Below are 20,725 nucleotides of genomic sequence, written 5' to 3'. Positions count from 1 at the left end.
AAAACTCTAAAATCACTTAGGAATGGTAGTAAGTACAAAGGTCCACTACATATACTAGTGGTTAGAGTTCTATATATAAAAATAGTAAATTCACACAGGATTACATTTTAACAGCAATTAGGCTTGGACAATTATATAATACATGTTTACATATATATGCAAAAAGAGAAAAATTATCAAGGGTCATCAGGAGGAGTCGTGAGAGAAAAAGGAACGGAACAAAGGTCAGACAAAATGGCGGGTCCGGGTCATTGGTATAGAAGGAGACCATCTCCCCAAAAGAATGGCGGGATGCACAAAAGTCACCAAAGTCAAGAATCCAGAAGAGGAACACAGAGAGCAGGATTCCATTGAGTAGAGTCAGAGAGGGGACGCAGCCTAGGAAAGGATATCCTGGCGAGGGACTGGTTGTTTGAGATGGCCCGGAGTTATCACGAGGCATTATGTCCTCCGCAGGCACCATTTTGAAGTCAGGCAGTGCCGATTCCAGTTTGACTCAGAGTTCAGGGGATTTGGTATATAAACATTGCCCTGCATGTCTCAGTTGATTATTGCTGCACTGGGGACTAAAACTGGTACAAACGAGGTGAAATATTTGTCAAGACAACAATCACATGAAAAAATGTCAAAATAATTAAGTAATAATACCATAACAAAATGTGCTGCATTTTGCAGCATAATTTGCTTTTGTGGGAGAAAACACACGGGAGAGGCTTCTTTAGTCCAACCGTTTTTAGGTCGCAGCCTGCCAGACTGTTAAAGACATCTTGGGGACATTCAGAAAGTTGACCTAGGAATGCATCACCCCCATTGCTTACCATTGGCTTTGTGATTTGTAACTCATATTTTCAGACTTTCTATTTGCTGGCTTTATTTGCTTTAGGCTGTCCAGCTCAAGTTCGTCCCTCCCATTGCCCAAACCTCGTTGACTGTATTATTCCACTAACTCACTTTCTGTAAATAGGTCTTTAAATCTTGTTCTTATCCTGTCACATTGGTGTGCATTCAAAGACAGAGATCAAATGTCAGGCTGTGTCTTCCAGGGAGCTTGGCGTTTAATTTTCTTTCTCTGACTTCAAAGTGAGTAGATTTATGTGACAATCATGCTGGCTACTGGGGCCTGCTTAAGAAGGCTGTACGATGATTTGTGCTTATAACACAACAAAATTTAAATGCGTAAATTAACTGTGCTGGTGACCAAATCAATACAAGGGGTGATGAAATTTCCACACATTATCGTTTGTGTGCTGTGTACTTTTATCAGTAAAACTGTATGTGAGTGCAAATGTAATGATCCTTTCAGTTGAAGATGTGTTGTCTGTATTGGCAGTAGGCTACCATACCATGCATACCCCATGTTACCCCGCTCAACAATACTCTGTACCACTCCACACCACTCTACTCTGCAGCACTCCACACTACACCGACCACACTGCGTCACTGCACTCTCATCTGCACCACTCCACTCTACGCCTCCCTACTCTACACCACTCCACTCTATGCCAATGCACTTTACCCCACACTACTCTACAATGCACTAATTCACTCTTCAGCACTGCACTCTACACCACTCCACGCCACTCCACTCCACTCTATGCCACCCGACTCTGCAAAACTGCACTCTGTACCACTGCTGCACTCTATGCCAATGCACTTTTACTCCATACTATTCCATTGTATGCCAATGCACTCTATGCCAATCCCCTCTACGCCACTGTAATCTACTCTGCACCACTGCACTCACTCTGAAACAAACTACTCTATGCCACTGCACTCATTGCCACTGCTACTCAGCACCACTCCACTCTACTCTGTACCACTGCACTCTATACCACTATACTCTGCACCACTGCACTCTACGCCAATGCACTCCACACCACTCTACTATGCACCACTGCACTCTACCGCAGTATACCATTGCCCTCTACACCACTGAACTCTATGTGACTCTACTTTGCATCGCTCCACTCTACGCCACTGCACTCTATGCCAATCCACTTTAAGCCACTCTACTCTACTCTGTACCAATGCATTCTGTGATGCCCTACTCTATACTACTGCACTCTATGCCACTTCACTCTACTCTGAAATAATCTACTCTATGCCACTGGAGTCTACACTACTCTATTCTACTCTGCGCCACCTACTCTATGTCACTTCACACTATGCCACTATTCTACACCGCTGCACTCGACACCACTGCTCTCTACACGAATGTGCACTACACCACTTTACTCAAAAGCAATACACTGTACGCCACTGCGCTCTACGCCATTCTACTCTACACCACTGCACTGTAATCCACTATACTCAACTCCAGTGCACTCCATGCCACTCTACAACACTGCACTCTATAACACTCTATTTTGCAGCACTGCACTCTCTGCCACTGAACTCTAGGCCACTCTACTTTATGCCACTTCACTCTGCACCACTTTACTCTACTCTGCACTACTCTACACCACTCCACTGCACTCTACACCACTGCACTCTAACACTATAATCTACTGTGCACCACTGCACTCTGACACTGCACTCTATGCCACTGCACTCTACACCACTCAAGTCTGGGCCACTCCCCTCTGCACCACTCCACTCTACCCCACTCCACTCTTCAACACTTCACTCTATGCCAATGCACTCTATGCCACTACTCCTTACCACTCCACCCTGCACCACTCCACTCTACGCCCCTTCACTCTGACACAATATGCTATATGCCACTGCACTCTGTGCCACTCCACTCTTTAAACACTACACTGTACGCCAATTCACTCAACACCACTTGACTCAAAACCAATGCGCCCTACGCCTCTGTACCTGCGCAAACTATTTTGCACCACTGCACTTTATGCAGTATACACTACAACATTCTACTCTATGCCACCACACTCTATGCCACTACACACTATGTCAGTCTACAACATTGCGTTCTACATTACTCTTTTCTAGGCCACTCTGTTCTGCTCTGCACCACTGTACTCTACATCACTGCTCTCTGCATCACTCTGCTATCTCTCTACACCACTCTAGTCTGTACCACTGTAAACCAGTGAACTCTATCCCACTGCACTCTACGACGATGCACTCTATGACAGTTCACTTTATGTCACTGCTCTCTACGCCACTGCACTCTACGACACTCTACTCTTCATGACTGCACTCTATGCCACTGCATTCTTCTCTGCAGCACTCAACTCTGTGCCACTCAACTGCACTCCACGCCTCTGCACTCTACTCTTCAGCACTCAACTCTGTGCCACTCTGCTGCACTCTACACCTCTGCACTCTACTCTGCATCACTCTACTCTATGTAGATGCACTCTACGACACTCAACTCTGCATCATTCCCCTCTATGCCACTGCACTCTACCCTGCACCACTCTACTCTGCACCACTCTACTCTACGTCACTTCACCCTACATCACTCTACTCTGAAACATTGCTTTCTCCGCCACTGAACTCTATGCCACTGTCCTCTGAATTGCTCCACTCTGCGCCTCTGCACTCTATGCCAATCCATACGAAGCCACTATAATTTACTCTGCACCACTGCACTCTACAACACTATATACCACTGCACTCTACGCCACTTCACTCTACTCTGAAACAATCTACTCTATGCCACTGCAATCTATGCTACTCTATTCCATTCTGCCCCACTCCACTCTATGCCGCTCCACACTCCGCCACTCTATTTTACACCGCTGCACTCTGCGCCACTGTACTCTACACCAATTCTCTCTACACCACTTTACTCAAAACCAATACACTTTACACCACTGCACTGTGTGCCAATCTACTCTGCACCACTGCACTGTATGCCACTATACCCTACTCTACGCCACACCATTGCACTCTGTCACTTTAGTCTGCACCACTCTATGCCACTGCACTCTACACCAATGCACTCTACACCACTCTACTCTACACAACTGCACTCTATGACACTCTACTCTGCAACACTGCAGTCTCTGCCACTAAATTCTATGCCGCTCTACTCTATGCCACTCTACTCTGCGCCACTGAACTCAATGTTACTGCATTCTACTCTGCACCACCCTACTGCACTCCAAGCCAATGCACTCTACGCCACTTTAGTGTACTGTGCACCGCTGCACTCTATGATAATTTACTCTATGCCACTTCACTCTACGCCTCTCTACTCTACACCACTCTACTCTATGCCAGTGCACTCTACCCCACTCTGCTATGCACCACTGAACTCTTCCCTACTGCATTCTACATCACTCCAGTCTAAGCCACTCCCCTCTGTGCCACTCCACTCTGCAACTCTGCACTTTAGGCCAATGCACTCTACACCACTACACGATACCACTCTACTCTTCTGTGCACCACTCCACTCCACTCTGCCCTGCACCACTCCACTCTGCACCACTCCACTCTGCACCACTCCACTCTGCACCACTCCACTCTGCCCTGCACCACTCCAGTCTGCCCTACACCACTCCACTCTATGCCACTTCACTCTACTGTGAAACAATATACTCTAATCCACTACACTTTACGCCACTCTACTCTGTGCCACTCCACTCTGCACTCTACGCCACTACTTTATACCACTGCATTCTACCCTGCACCACTTCACTCTACTCTGAAACACTGCACTCTACGCTACACCACCCTATGCCTCTGCAGTCTACGCTATGCCACTGTACTCTGAACCACTGCACTCTACGCCAATACACTCTACACCAATTTACTTAAAACCAATGCACTCTACGCCGCTGCACATTACGTCACTCTACACCATTGCACACTACGTTACTGCATGCTACACAACTCTATTCTAATCTGCAGCTCTCTTCGCTGACAGCCTCGTCCAGCCGTTTTTTACTCCCGGTTGAGGCGGCGGCTGGCGCAATCTTGGGTGTGGGCAGGGGCTGCGCTCTAGTCGCGCCGGCCTCCCACCCTCCTCATCACCTATAATCTGTGTGTAGGGTTCAGACAGCGCAGCGGGCGGGTGCAGCGGGTGCGCCGGACGCGCGCCGAAGCCGCGCCTAAGCCAAGCCCGTCTGCGCCCGTCCGGGGCCGACCGTGGCCAGGGGCCCAGACCCCTACATCTCGGGCGTGCCGCGGGCAGTCCTACACAAGTAAGAGGCTGCGAGACCTTTGCCCCGCTTCACTCACGATCTGTCGCCACTTGATGGAGCCACTTGACCTGGGTCCATGTCCTCATTGTACATTCAGAGGGAGGTGTCTATCGCCTGCCGTCCCTGACCCTGAAGCGATTATTGCTAAAGGGGGGCTCTTAAATTGTAGATCCTTCAGCAAACATTCCCTTCAGCTGTGGGATCTCTTACTAGATGAGGACCTGCATATATTATTTTTAACTGAAACCTGGTTAGGAGAACATTCTGATCCAGATATAGTGGATACCATTCCGCCAGGTTATACCCTCCATAGACTTGATAGAGAAAAGGGAAGGGGAGGTGGCATTGCCATCATTGTCAAACAACCTTTTGAGTGTGTTCTAAAACCAGTAAAAATTGATAACTGCGAAGCTGGTGAATTTAACATCAAACTGACCCAACACGAGGCAATTTCGGGCATCCTGATTTACAGACCTCCTGGCTCTCTGGGCAACTTCCGAAGTAGTTTACTGGTAGGGGTTACTCAGACTGCGATCAAACACAATAAAGTGTTGGTGTTGGGTGATCTGAACTTACATCTAGAGGATCCCCTACAAAAGGAGGCAGAGGACGTTCGTCTAGTCCTACAAGAACTACAACTGGACTTGCTAAGTGTTGCAGCTACACATCAGAGGGGTCACTGTTTGGACCCTATCTTCGCTAGTTGGGACTTGATAAAGGCACTTACACCCTGTCAGCTCCCTTGGACAGACCACTTCTTGGTCCCTTTCCAATGTTTTTACCAGCCAGTTAGGGCCATTGAGAATGGGATGGGAAATATTATGAGACGTAAATGGAGACAATATTCTCAAGAAAACTTCATATGCGCCATCCAGAAAGCGCAACTACCGCTTGCTATGGACAGTGATCAGGCGAATAATGAATTTAATCAGCTTGTGACTGCCACCCTGGATGAGCTAGCCCCCATGAGTAAGGGTAAAGCAAGAGAAGGCAGACAACGTACTGCCCCATGGTTCACTCCAGAACTCCAGCAAATCAAGTCTAATTGTAAAAAACTTGAAAGGAGCTGGAGAAGGAACCCGAGCGAACAAGGTAAAAACAGTTATAGCTTAGCACACAAAATTTACCAGTATGCGGTGCGTAGAGCTAAAGCTAAATATTTCCAGACACGCATTGAGGCGGCCGAGAGCTCCTCACGCGAACTGTTTAAAATATACAAAGAAATATCTTTAGTCTCCAGCTCTAACACCCCCCTAAGGGCCACCGTGGAGGGATGCAATAGAGTCGCTAACTTTTTTTCCAACAAAGTTAAAGCTATTTATGCCTCCTTCACCCAACAACTAGATAAGGGCATAGATTTTATAGCAGGCAGCTCGCCTGTGGCCCCTGACTCCTCGTTGCAAACTTTTGAGGTACCCGCCGCTGACAGGCTAATAAAGATCTGTCGCAGTGTGAAGTCCGGTTCCCCTAACGACCCGGCACCGGCCTGGGTCATCTCAGAGGGCCTGGTAGCCCTGGAACCATACATTAGACACGTCTTACAGACCTCCTTTTCCACGCAACGAGTCCCTGAGGAGTGGAAGAAGGCCATAGTACTGCCAATAAGGAAAAAACCGAATGTAAGCATGGAAGTGCTGGAAAACCTCAGACCTATCTCCTTATTGCCGTATGTGGCGAAAGTGGCTGAGAAGGTGGTCAATGCTCAGCTTACTGAGCACCTGGAGAGAGGGAAGTCACTACATCCCTCACAATCAGGATTTAGGGCGGGCTACTCTACGGAGACAGCTCTCCTACGGGCCACTGAGACTTTAAGAGCAGGGGCGGATGCAGGACATACAATGGCCCTGATCATGCTCGACCTCAGCGCGGCTTTTGACACCGTGGCGCATTCCATCCTGCTACGGTGTCTGAGCGAAGCTGGGGTCGTGGGTCCTGCGCTGTACTGGTTACAGTCGTTTCTCACTGAAAGATGTTTCCAGGTACAGCAAGGGACATGTCGTTCGGTCGAGATGCCACTAGTGCCTCAGGGCTCAGCATTGAGCCCTACTCTTTTTAATCTCTACATGGCCTCCCTGGCGAAGGTTGTACAATCATTTGGGGTGGAATTGGTGTCTTACGCCGACGACACCCAGCTGCTGATTTCCCTATCGCAGAACACCGCCAACACCCCCACCAACTTTAAGTCCTGTATGCAGGCACTAGCTGAGTGGATGAACTCCCACTGCCTAAAACTCAATGGCTCTAAGACAGAGGTGTTGGTGGTGGGGGGAAAAAGCAAAAACTGGTCAGCCGAGTGGTGGCCTCCATGCCTTGGCCCTACCCCCATACCTTGTGAGGAGGCTAAGAATCTAGGAGTCTGGATGAATTCCTCTCTCTCCTATGATGGCCACATAAGGCGTCTTGTGGGCAAATGTTTTGGAGTACTAAAGACCCTAAACAAAACCTTAGACCTACTACCCATAGCGGCCAGAGGACACTGACGCAGGCACTGGTGACCTCTCGGATGGACTATGGAAACATCTTGTTCCTAGGGGCCACCGAGGGCTGCCTGGGCCGCCTGCAAGTTATCCAGAATTCCGCCGCTAGATTGGTGCTAAGAAGACCTAGGAGGGCTAATTCTCAAAAGGCGCTGGATGCGCTTCACTGGCTGCCTGTGAAGAAACGTGTGCTGTTTAAGTGCCTCCTCGTCTGTCACCGAATTGTCGGGGGCAGGTCGCCCGCCTACCTTAGGGATCTAGTCAGCCGCTACGAACCAACAAGGACCCTCCGGTCGGAGGGTGCCGGGCTGCTGACAGTCCCCAGGATAAGGAAGGCTAGAATGGGTGGACGATCTTTTGCGTTCCAAGCAGCTCAACAATGGAACAAACTTCCTCCTGCTCTAAGACTGGAGAGCAGAGAAGCGCTGTTCAGGGCCAAGCTTAAAACACATCTATACACTGTGTAGGTCACAGGCTCTCATGGTGATCGCTGGTAGCTTTAGCGCGGGGACACGCCGAGATGGCGTTACTGAGCGCTCTATAAGCTCTCTATAAATAAATAAATAAATAGTACTCTGTCAATGCTCCATACACCACTCTACTCTGCACCATTATATGCCCTTTCACTCTGCGCCCTTGCACTCTACGCCCTTGCACGCTATGCCCTTGCACTCTATGCCTATGACCTCTACTCTGCACAACTCCACTCTATGCCACTCTCCACCACTGCACACTACGCCACTGCACTCTATGCCACTGCACTCTACGCCACTCTATGCTACACCTCTGCATTCTACCCCGCACTGCTCAACTCTACCCTGCACCACTACACTCTATGCTGCTTCACTCTACACCACACTACTCCACTCTGCACCACTCTACTCTATGCCACTGCTATCAAGTCAAGTCAAGTCAAGTCAAAATTCTTAATTCGAATTTTTTCAAATTCATAAAAGCTGCTATCGAATCTGCCCCGCTCTACTCTGTCAGTGCACTCTTTGACACTGCACTCTGCACCACTTTACTCAAAACCAATGCATTGTATGCCAATCTACTTTGCACCACTTCACTTTGGGCCACTCTACTCATATCTATTATACTTCACTCTCCCACACTCCACTCCAGGATACTCCACTCAGTGATGCTTTACTCTATTAAACTGTGCTCCACTGACACTCTATGCAACTCCATTCTGGACTCTACTTCACTCTAGTCCACTCTATGCTTTTCTACAGCACTCTAAGCGACTCCCTCTATGCCACTCAATGTCACTTTACTCACCTCGATAGTATGACACACTACTGCATTCTACTCCATTGTGCTCTATATGATACTCCAGTTTGCCCTACACCACTCCATGACACTCTATCCCACTCCTTTCTGCGACACTCTACTCAACTCTGACACTGTACTCCACTCTACATCGCTCAACTCTATGGCCCTTCCAATCTACGACACTTTATTCCCTCCACAACACTCCACAACACTGTACGCTACTCCTTGAAACCTCATTTCACTCCTCACCTCTTCACGCCACTCAACGCTACTGTACGCCACTCCATAACACTCCACTCCATGCCACTCTCCTTTACCCCACTAACTTTTAGCCAAGCTGAACATCAGCCACTCTGGTGTACAACTTTGCTGAAACATATTTGCAAAGCCAATAGCTCTTGCATAGGTGAAACCTATTGGCTTTGCCAATGCTTGTTTCTTTATACAGTACAAGAGACCCCTTTAAACCCTTATAGCCTGCCTGGGGCAACTCAAAGTTAAGTGTCTCATTACGATGGCGGTGTGACCACCACTGTCAGCCTGTCGGTGGCAGCCCCACCCCCATCGGACCATGCATTACCGCCCTCTGCTTTATGATGGCGGGCGGATGGTTGGCAGTCGGAGAGACAGACCGCCACGGATCCGCCCGTCGTACGGTCCGCTATCCCTACAATGGTGGCGGTGCCTGCCAGGCACATCAGTAGGGATTACGATGTCCCTTCCCGCCAGCCGTTTCATGACACCTTACCCGCCATGAAAAGGCAGGCAGAAAGGGATATTGAGGGCCCGTAGTCGGCCCACCTTCCCACCTGGCCCTACGACCTGGGCCACTGGTGGGCACCTATGGTGTCCCCTACATGGGGCCTGCCACGTGGTACAGGGATATGTACAGAGGCGCAACTAGAGCCAAATTTCGGGGGGGGGGGCTGAGCAAAAATTTCGGGGGGGGCTGAACTTTAAGCAATAGGCAGAGTGGAGCTGCAGGGGCTCTTAGAAGGGGTGAAACAACAGCAAGGCCTCATTAACATGCAAATGGTCCTTTAAAGACCTGTGAAGTGCTCGGGTGCGGCTGCTTTTTCGCCCGGGAAGGTGTCTCATCCCGGGCTGCCACACACGAGGGGGGGGGGGGGGGGGCTGAAGCCCTTTGAGTCCAATAGGTGTTGCGCGCCTGGATATGTACAGAGTGTATATTTCTTACTGCAGCGTGTGTTGCAGCCCGCAGCACACGCCTCAATGCAAAAGATACACATCGCGACCGCCTTGAAGGTGGTCGCATCGTGATACCATTTGAGGGACTGCCGACAGCTAGTCAGCCATACCCTTTTCTGAAGGGATGTCGGTCGGATGTAAGTCAGACCGCCATCCTAATCAAGCCCAAAGTGTCTAGAATTTTTTTTTTTTTTAAATTAGACAAAAGTATGGGAACGTGTTGGTGAAATTGAAAAAGCTTGTGAATGTCTTTTGCATTCTACCCTGCCCACTTCCTCACCGGACTATATATATTCCACAGCACAGACCATAGCTCCGCTGCTGTGGTGTTCTGCACGGCGAGAGGCGGCCGGGCGAGAGGTGGGTGAGGCGGGACTCTGAGCGACACACATTTCTCCAGTTCTGCATCGCCGCGCCGCCAAAGAAGACAGGTCAGCCGGCGTCGGAAACATAATCTTTTTTTTATACTTTTACTGTCACTTTTAATGACGGAGTGCCTGTTTGCAGGTCCACCACGGCCCGAGATAAAAGCCTCGCAAATAACAGCCCGCGCGCCGCCGCCGCGCGCTGCGTCCACAGGCCGCCCGAGCGCGCGATGGCAGCCTTCAGAGATTAGCAACGCTCCCCTTGGCGCGGGCGGGCGAGGCATGAAATCTTCCAGTTTGAGACACATTAGTCCTTTTCAGGGAACGCTCAAAATGCACGCGTCCCCCCCTCCGGAGTCCCTCGCTCAGCTGACCAAATGGCCCGGACAACGCGCTAAAAAGCCTCGCTTGTTCCTCGTGTTCAGCTTGACTCCTCGGGACGTCCATATTGATGAGGTGTTTCCCTGCTCTGGCAGGCCATTAAACCGCGCGGAGGTGTCAGGACGGCTCACTGTCACGCGTCCCTCTCGTCCCCCATGCAGTTGTCACCGCCCGCCGTGACAGTTCGGCCGCTGAAGGAACAAGAACGGAGTGGGAGGCAGGGGGCGCACATGCTGCAGGAGAGGGGAGCCACACTGCCAGCTCCTGGGGTCCATTTCGTCACAAAACGTGGGAGAGAAATATCAACAAGGTGCAAAAAGATGTGGAATTTGACCCACAACTCGGTATAATTCCCTGGCCGTTTCCGGACAGCTGGGGGTCGTGCAACCTACGACTTGTGCATGAGAGGCTTTACTGTGCCTGAGGTGTGGTGTGTGCGGCCCTATTCTAGACCAGCTCCAGTAATACGTCACATCTCTCCATTAACTTAAGAAGTCATGTAAACCAATCAATATTAAATCAATGAGGTTAGCACCAAAAAACAAATAGCCTTGAAAATGTCGGCATGACCAATATCCACAATTTCCATCATTAACGCAAGGGGATCCTTGCAGGGTAGATGAGGCAGCCCATTGACCTAGCCAGTGCGTCATGGGCCCTAGTGCAAGGAAGGAGCCTGCCCCCTGGTCACTGTTTAAACAGAGAATTACAGCAATACTCAGGGTTCAGTGGGCCCCTTAGACCTCCGGACCCCGGTGCCACTTGACCTGCTGCCCAACAGAAGCTACACCCCTGGATGAGTTCCACTAGATGAAACCAAATCTCGCCATGTGGGTACTCATACCGAGATGTCGTTCAAACGTCTCATCCGCAATCTGCCTTACTGCCATCATACAAGGGTCTTAAGACAGGTGGGCCCTAACTGTGTGACTTTCCAGTCCTACAACATTGGAGCCTCTGACCTTTATTCAAGCCTAAATCTGTTTATCAATGGTGTGCCCTAAACTCTAACCAGCTTTGCCACCCTTAAGACAGGAACAAAGTACTGTTAGTGAGAGTGTCTCTGGCTTGCCGAAGAGTGGGCGGCCACTCTGCCATTTAACTCCAGGGGCCGTATTACAACAATAAGTGCCCCGGGAGCGCAATGGGCGTTTGCGCTCGCTTTTTGCGCCCCGGGGCACTTTGGTATTATAGAAGGGGATGCAGATTCTTGTGCGCGTCCCCTTCTATAATATCGATAACGCTGGCGCACGTAAGGCGCCAGCGCTACCTTCAGAGGGTGTTCCCTCATTTACATTGGGACGTGCTATATGCAAATGTGGGAATTTCTTCGACTCTGCGCCCGCGCCATATTACAGACGCAGGGGCAGAGTCAAAGCAGCCCTCAGGAGGCCATTTAAAAGGTGTTGCACTGTCAGCGCTCCTCCTGACAGCAGCTCTCTGCAGGAGGTAAAGGGGGTCCCATGGACCCCCCCAGACATCCCCTTGCAGGCGGGTGCAGTCAGTGATCTCTATTACCCTGTAAAAAATACAGGCGGGTGCCACCTGCATTGTAAAAACACGGAGCAGCTGCTCTGTGTTTTTACATGTATGCACTGCCCGCAGGCTGCGCATACATCATAATAGGGCGCATTGTGATTGTTTGCGCCCGGCGCTCTTTTTAAAAGGTGCGCCAGGCGCAAACAATCACAATGCTTTATACGGCCCGGTGCACTCACTAAACTGGGTTGCCGTAGACTTTGTGAAAAATACGTACCCGTGAGAGTAACTCACTCAGGGGGATACCTCAATACCATATTCCACCTGTTGCGTTGGTGACCCTATGTGGTAGTTTTAGCATGTTGCCTCCCTACCGTTCCTCTTTTCCACCGTTTGTTCTTTGTCACCTGTGGCACAGTGCTTAATTGGAGAAAAAAAACATAAGTGCCAGGGCTCTCATCAGGAGGCCACTGCTGCATGCACCACACATTGCCCCTGCCAGCGCTGCTAACGACAGTACCGACGCAATTACTTGCCATCACACTCCTACAAGTGTGACAAATATGAATATTACAAGGCCCCCAAAAGCTATAAGAATGGCTTGGGTGGCAGGTAACAGTAATTTTTTAAGTATATTCAATTAGCAATTGATTGTTGTTGTGGTCATCTCTAAATTAGCCAGACAACGCCACCTTGTGGCAGGCTGTCACAAGTGCCGGTGTTGACAAGTATGTGCTGGTGCAGAGCACTGAAATAAACCGGCTCAAAGTAAGCACTGCTGTGGCACCTGAAACTGCTCCAGTCCACTGGCATGTGATAGTGGTGTGACATGTTTCGAGTATTTACGTAGCGCCACGGCCTGCTGGTGCTTTTTATGCTACAAACTCCTGGTGATAACGTCGATACAGAAACGAAGGTGATCCCACCGCCTCATTCTGTGAATGTGCATTAATATTGCATGACTCAGGCAAGAGTTTTCACATTTTCCTTTCTTAAAGTGCAAGGAGCTGCTTTTGTTTCACTGATGTTTTAATGAAATTCATAATTATGTGTACTGGTGAAAGGAATTCTCTAAGCCTAGAACTCTCTACTTACTAATGTCTTAAAACATATTAAATTTTTATAGAAAAATGACGGTGAAGTTGAGCAAGAAAAATTGGTGTCTCTCCCCATGTGACTGTGTGGTGGCCTGTGTTGAAGCCAAACTCTCAGAATTGTCCAGGAAGCTTGTCACTTGGATGGTGGTGGCACACTGCCCACTGGATGGATCGTAAATAGATGCATAAAGTCTGAAGCTGTAGAGCGCACGCGCTGGAGGGATTGGAGGCATAACTCCTGGGTGCTGGTCCCCAGAAATAAGTGCCGGAGTCACTGAAACCACTGGCTCAAATTAAGCACTGCTTGTGTGTGATGATGAGACAAATCAAACTACATGCCAGTTCTGTGGAGAGTAAAGTAACACATCCTGTAGCCATTTCCTGCTGAAGGTTAAGCAGATGCCAGCATGCTTACAGGAGAGGCCATTATAGCTAGCTCATGACAGAGTGCAAATGTCCAGGTTGCTTACTAGTTATTTTCATTACACTGAGTACTAGTTTTCCTCATGATACCAAAAAATGAGGTTTTACCCTCTATGCCAGACCTGTTAACACAATTTTTTATACTTCTGAGCTAATCATATAAAAATATATCCCAAAGGAGTATATATCGCAAAGCAGGAAACAGCAAAATTAGCAAAACAACACGGGTGTGTATAAAACTAATGAATTTTATCTTCAGATTTCATAAAGGGTACCTATATGAAACAATTACAATTAAACAAGAAGGGAGCATTCAATGATTTTGGCCTTCACTGTTACAATTGTGTACACTTTTTCACAATCACAGTCGATGAATTTTAGGAAAGAAGTGTACGAGTCGACGTTTCGGTCTCTAGGCTTTCGTCAATAAGACCATCTTTAGGACTAAAAATGGTTATGGTGGTTGACCCCTGAGTATTGTTGTTAGGGAAATTCGACAGATTCATAGAAAACGGCCGAATTCACTTGGGCGGTTATGTCGAACCCTGAATGGGTCAATCTTATTCATCAGCTGATGCGCTTACGAGTGCCCCCGAGCATCTACTTACAAAGGAGACCTCAGATTGAAAAACTGTTACGTCTGTATGTTTTCCTGGCATCAAATCAAGACGCCTAACCATACTGAATTTTTAAACACGATCAGAGCAAATTACGTTGGTTTTCGTATGATTGTGCTTTCTAAAGAATAAGATTGACCCATTCAGGGTCCGACATAACGCCAAAGTGAATACGGCCGTTTTCTATAAATCTGTCGAATTTCCCTAACAACAGTACTCAGGGGTCAACCACCATAAACATTTTTAGTTCTGAAGATGGTCTTATCGACGAAAGCCTAGAGACCGAAACGTCGACTCGTACACTTCTTTCCTAAAATTCATCGATTGTGATTGTGAAAAAGTGTATACAATTGTAACAGTGAAGGCCAAAATCATTGAATGCTCCCTTCTTGTTTAATTGTAATTGTTTCATATAAGTCCCCTTTATGAAATCTGAAGATAAAATTCATTTGTTTTATACACACCTGTGTTGTTTTGCTATTTTTGCTGTTTCCTGCTTTGCGATATATACTCCCTTGGGATATATTTTTATATGATTAGCTCAGAAGTATAAAAAATTGTGTTAGAAAATAGATTGTCAAAAGAAATTAATTAGCAAGTAAATAACAAACCTTGCACCTAACTGTGACCCAGAATAACATAACTAAGTACCTCAATAAATCCCTTGAAGGCACATTTACCTGTTCATTGATTTTGCCCGAGTCCTCAAGGGTAGATTGGGTTGTCCATTATACCTACCAGACCTGTTAACAAGCAGTTGGTATGAAAAGAAAAAAAATCAATCTTAGGCGGGGGTTTCTATCAAAAGGCACTCACCCCTTTACATATACTGCGTATATCAAGCCTTAAAACCAGCCCTGCTTGGAAAGGTGTGAGGGCGGGGCTGTTACAAGCAAGAGTAGGAGGTATTGTGATGGAGATTGGCAGTATATAACCTGGGCTTTATTGCCCCGTCCGCTCTGCCTCACCCCAGTTCTAAGTACTGAGGATGTAGCAAGCAGAAAGCAGTGTCCAGAAATATCGAAGCAGAAGACCAACCCTGAGTTCATGTGAGTCCTCCAAGTTTAATAAAATTCGGAGAACTGTTTTAATACTCACATCTAAAATACACAACCAGCTCGTCAGCAGAGGTGGGACCTACGCCAAGCACAGCAGTAAGTTGCAGACCCATCCTGCTTATAGTGTAAGACAGAGGTATAAAGGGATGCCCAAGTGGCAGCCGTGCAGATCTCGATAGTGACTCTCCTTTACACTCAGCCCAACAGACAGCCAGTCCCCTTGTAGAGCACCCAGAAGAGTAAACAGAAAGGATAACCCCCCAAGAAGCATAAGAGGCAGTGGCGGAGCGGATCCAACCGCTATAGTGGGAACAGTAGAAGTATCTCTCATATGCCTCAGGTCAAAAAAAATAATCAAAAATAGCGCCCATCTTACGGAATGCTTCAGTGCAGGCCAAATACATTTTAGCAGCCTGACCAGCGTCTAAAAAACAAGCATTGGCAAAGCCAACAAGTCCCGCCTTGAGGCTGCCAATGCAGACCTATTGAATTTGACAATGCATTTTGCCAATGCTGGTCTGCATTGGTAAACATAAAAAATAAAACACTTTTAACTGGTGCTGCGGAGCATCAGCAAAAGAAGAACTAGACATCTCTAACCTTCAGTTTCGAAATAGCATGCTACTCGCCGCACAGCGTTACACTGTCTCCTTAGGAGTAGTAAGCGCTATAAAAATACAATTACAAATTAACTACTTTAGTGACCATGGTGGCATTGGAAATTTAAAATACCACATAATAAAGTGCTAAAATCGAGAAGGAGCGTGTTCATTTAATTAGGAGACATCAATTAGGCCTTACTGAGAAGCACCAGAAATATTCCGAAAAGGGAAAGTGACAAATGTCCTTCTAAAAGTATTCATGAAACAGGTAAATATTTATATTAAAATAGGTATATGGGTTCAATGCGCCAGCTGTGTAGAGGTGTGTGTAACCTGCAGACCACATGCTCCTACTCTGTAAAGCATTGTAGAAGGATTCATATGACAGCTGCAGAGATTTATGAGTAGTCTTCAGGTCACAGGTTCAAAACCAATGTGGTTGCTTAGTGGGTAAATGCACCTGCTGCATGGATCTGTAACCTGGACACAGGTGGTTGGCATACAATATGAAAGCTTGGGACTTGGAAGCGGTATTGCATCTGCTTCAGTTTTCCAAACCTAGTGTGTTTACTCAGTGGGTAAATGCACAGACTCAACGGATTTTTAAGATTCTTAAAATGTATGGTAAGTCTGAAAGGTTAATGCGACCTCTGCAGGGGTCACCTTCTCACCATTAGAGAATAAGTGTATATACAGTTTGATTGCTTGTATCTGCGGGACAGTGCTGTGTGTGACCTGCATATCAATTATACTCGTCACATTAACTTTGATGGCGACAGTGACAAGGTTGCAAATTACACTAGCGTAGCCAGTGTGTTATGGGCCTTAGTGCAAAGAAGGAGATGGCCCCTTGCTGCTGTTTCAGTTATAAGCCCCGGTGCCACTGCACCTGCTGCACCAATGAAATATTTGCCCCTGCCAGGTTCCAGCTAAACCAAAACACACTCGTGTATCATAAGTGTGATTGGTACAACCTTGAACATGGAAAAAAAAGTTTGCCTCTGGGCTGTGACAGGATGCCAAATCAATCAATGTGTATTTGGAAAATATAACCCTGAAACGTATTGGCTGACTTAGAAATGTAACTGCTGAGGTACAATGTGGCTTGCGTGAGTGTCAAGATTATCACGTGCCCCCATTCTTTAGCACTAATACCAGGAATGGAAACGTCCACATTACTGACATATCCAGTGCTTAATTTGTAAAAGAAAATAAGTGCCAGGGCTCTCGTCAAGAGGCCACTGCAGCTTGCACCACCAATTGTCCCTGCCAATGCTGCCAGTGACAGTCCCAACTACTAGCCAACACACTCTTGCTAGTGACATTTCAGACTATTTCATGCCCCCAAAGCTATAAGAGTGGCTTGGGCGGCAGGTATTAGTCATGTTCAATGTATATTAAATGAGCAAATAACTGTTATCGTACTTGTCTCTGTATTAGACGATATTGCCACCTTGTGGTAGAATGTCATGAGTGCTAGTGTTGACAATTAAGTGCCGGTGCTGAGCACTGGAAAGCACTGGCTCAAATTAAGCACTAGACATCACACATTGCAACGCTCTTCCAAAATACTTATTAATAATGAAAGAGAAACAGAGAACCGGTCCATTTCCACACGCTTTAGGGAGAGCTGTTGCAAATTATTGTGACAATTTGGTGAGATGATCACTTTAGGAGGATTGCACATGACGCAAAGCATGCCATCCTAATCCCGCCTCAGTCCCCAGATGTTCGGTTTTTACCAAGCACTGAAAGCTCACATGTGCTAATTTTCAAATGCTACACAGCAAAAATACAAACTGTATAAAGAAATAAATACACAATATGCGTTCCTCCTTCTTCTTGTATCTTTCTAACAGGGTCTGTGTGAGAGGATGATACAACGTGAAACAATATAGCACCAGCAGATAGCTCAGAGGGTTAAGCACCTGATGAGGGGGTCTGTGCGCCATTTCTTTGCATCCAGCAAGGATCGACTCAGCATGTAACACTTCCCATGTTGGTAACACTAGGATGGTCACATATTTCATATCTTGCTAAGCAGGAGACTTTCAGCTAACCCTGACTTTATGGCTCAGCCTTTTGACTTGTAATTTTACTCTTTGTGTTATTAAAATCGGACTGGAAGTTCCAGTATGCAACAGACAAACCACTGTGGGCAATAGCGCTCTGACAGAAGCGCTACATAAATCCAGTTACTCATATAGCCTTAGAGCCCACCATGATGGGCACTACTGCCTATTAAAGGACCGCTCCAGCGTTAAAGACCCAAGCTAAGGCGGGGGCCTTTAACAAGGGATCGGGCCTTTAATGGCCTTTAATTAGTATGGTGAAATATGAAATTAATTTGAGTGGTGGTCATGTTAGTCTGTTATTTGGATTGAAAAGGATAGTGCAGGGAAAGAAGAGAAGGATTTAGAATTGTTTTCTTTGGAGCTCATAGCAGTAGGAGGAGGCTTGGGATGATTAAAAGGGAGGTGGAGGGGGAAGAGTCAGAGGGAGGGTTTAGAAAGGCTTGCTTTGGGGGATCGGAATAGTAAAAAGAAGTAGGAGATGATGCAAGGAGGGGTGGAGTAGGGAAGAGTCTCAAACAGGTTATTTTGGGGTTCATAGTAGTGGTATGGGGTTTGGGATGAATGAGAGAGTGGAGGTAATGGATATATTGGTAGAGGTATAGGATGAGAAATAGGGTAGTGCATTGGAAAGAGTAGTAGAAAGAGGTTTGAGAAGAGTCAGAGTTGAGCTGGAGGATGTATTGAGAGCGGTATAGGGTGAAAAATAGGGTACTGCATTGGATATGCTGAGTTAGAAGAAAAATAATAAATAAGTAAAAGTAATAAATATATAGCTCTAAAAGTAATAAAGATATAGATCCATAAGTACATGGAAGGTATATAGATGCATAAAGAAAGGTAGTGTATGTAGATTAAAGATGCATTAAATAAACTCTGGCTTTCAAGTGTTGTTGTACTTTAAATTAGCTTTATTTATTAATTTTTATATATAAATATTTTTTGTAGATCAATAGTGAAGCAAATGTAGATAGTTATATACATATTAAAAACATAGAATAATGTAACTATTAGTAATATGTACACTTGTTAAGCAGAAACTAATGAATATCTATATATAAGTTTTTTTAAACATAAGTATTCTACACATTTATACAAAGCAATACACATATATAGGTACATATATATTATATACAGAGAGATATGCTGTATATTTCTATATGTTTGCTTATGGTGGTTATATGAGGAAGAGCCAATTCTTGAATAGTTTTCTGAAGATAAGATTGTTATCTGTGGATCGTATGTTTGGGGGTAAAGAGTTCCATAGTTTGGCTGATTGAACAGAGAATGATGTGCCACCCATTGTTTTTTTCTTGTGTGTTGGCAAGGCGAGGTGCTACTCCAGAGCGGAGGTTCCTTTGTTGAATGATTTTTTTCCTGATGAAGAGCGGTCCCGTTCCATGAATCGCTTTGTGGGTGATACAATGCAGCTTGTACGTGGATCTTCTGGCAACCGGTAACCAATGCAGGGCTTTCAAGGCAGGGAAGATGTGGTCTTACGGTTTTATATGTAAGAGTAGTCTGGCAACCGAGTTCTGAATCCGTTGTAGTCTTTTCAAGGTCGTTAAAGTTGAACCGTGGTAGAGGCTATTGGCGTAATCAGGTTTGGAAAAAACAAGGGGGATAGTAGCCTGGACCTGGTGTCGAAATCCCAAATGGGGGAAGATTCGTCGCATAGTTTTTCTAGTAACAAAGCTTGAGCTTGCTAGTTTGTCCACTTGGGCATTCATCAATAGCTTGGATTCCATGGTCATTCTGAACTTTCTTACTTTCTTCGATATTTTAGGCGGTGTTCCCGGATCATCAGGCCATGTGGCAAGCGGGTCATAATGTTTCAACTCGTCACACGTGAGTATTTCCATTTTGGAAGCATTCAATTTGAGATGTCTCCATGTAATCCATTGATCCACGGCTCTGAGACAACTGAAAATTGGCGAGTTTCCAATGTCTTTGAGGCACTGCAGTTGAAGGAGTATTTGCGTGTCATCTGCATAGTTATAGCACGTGAGGTGAAATATGATTGATCAGTGCAGAGAATGACTTCATGTGGATGTAGAATTCATGACATGTGATGGAGAGAGTGTAATATGTGTGTAGCATGTAGTTTCCGACGCCAACAGGACATGGGCAGCAGGCACTGGAGTCTGACGTAATGACAGCTGAAGAAGACACGTAATTTTATTGGGTGTTGTGAAGGAACCAGTCATGATTTGGTCACACAATCTTTACTTTTTAAAAGTATACGTTGTTTATATGTATTTTTGTTCGTTTTTCTTTTCCCGTTGTACTATGCCCCTGTATTTTGGTATTTGGAATCTGATTACCTTAATTTTCTGGCCGTATCGTTTGACATCATAGATTTGATGTTTGCCTCACTCAAGAAAAGAGTTCATACACAGCCACTGATCATTTGATGGTCCAGTCCAAAGGTCGAAGTGGGCAGGGTCTGTAGGGGTAGGGCATGATGTATACATGCTCTTTTTAATTTAACAAAACAGTTCCCCAACTTTTCTTTTTTAAAGACAGCCATCCTCAGTGAGGTCCGATGGTTGAGAG

At 46.5% G+C, this 20,725-nt stretch overlaps 1 long non-coding RNA gene across 1 annotated transcript in view; it reads left to right on the top strand.

Moving 5' to 3' along the window:
• The window catches only part of LOC146830451 (uncharacterized), a 236,195-nt gene extending 216,178 nt beyond the window's left edge, over window positions 1-20,017 (top strand). The window contains exon 3 of the long non-coding RNA XR_014961156.1: window positions 19,956-20,017. This is a non-coding gene — a long non-coding RNA (uncharacterized LOC146830451). The remainder of the gene's footprint in view (window positions 1-19,955) is intronic.
• Window positions 20,018-20,725: the final 708 nt, after the last annotated feature.

The sequence above is a fragment of the Triturus cristatus genome, chromosome 5_1, assembly GCF_964204655.1.
Source record: "Triturus cristatus chromosome 5_1, aTriCri1.1, whole genome shotgun sequence".
NCBI lineage: Eukaryota > Metazoa > Chordata > Amphibia > Caudata > Salamandridae > Triturus > Triturus cristatus.
This window is presented reverse-complemented; position numbering and strand designations above follow the sequence as displayed.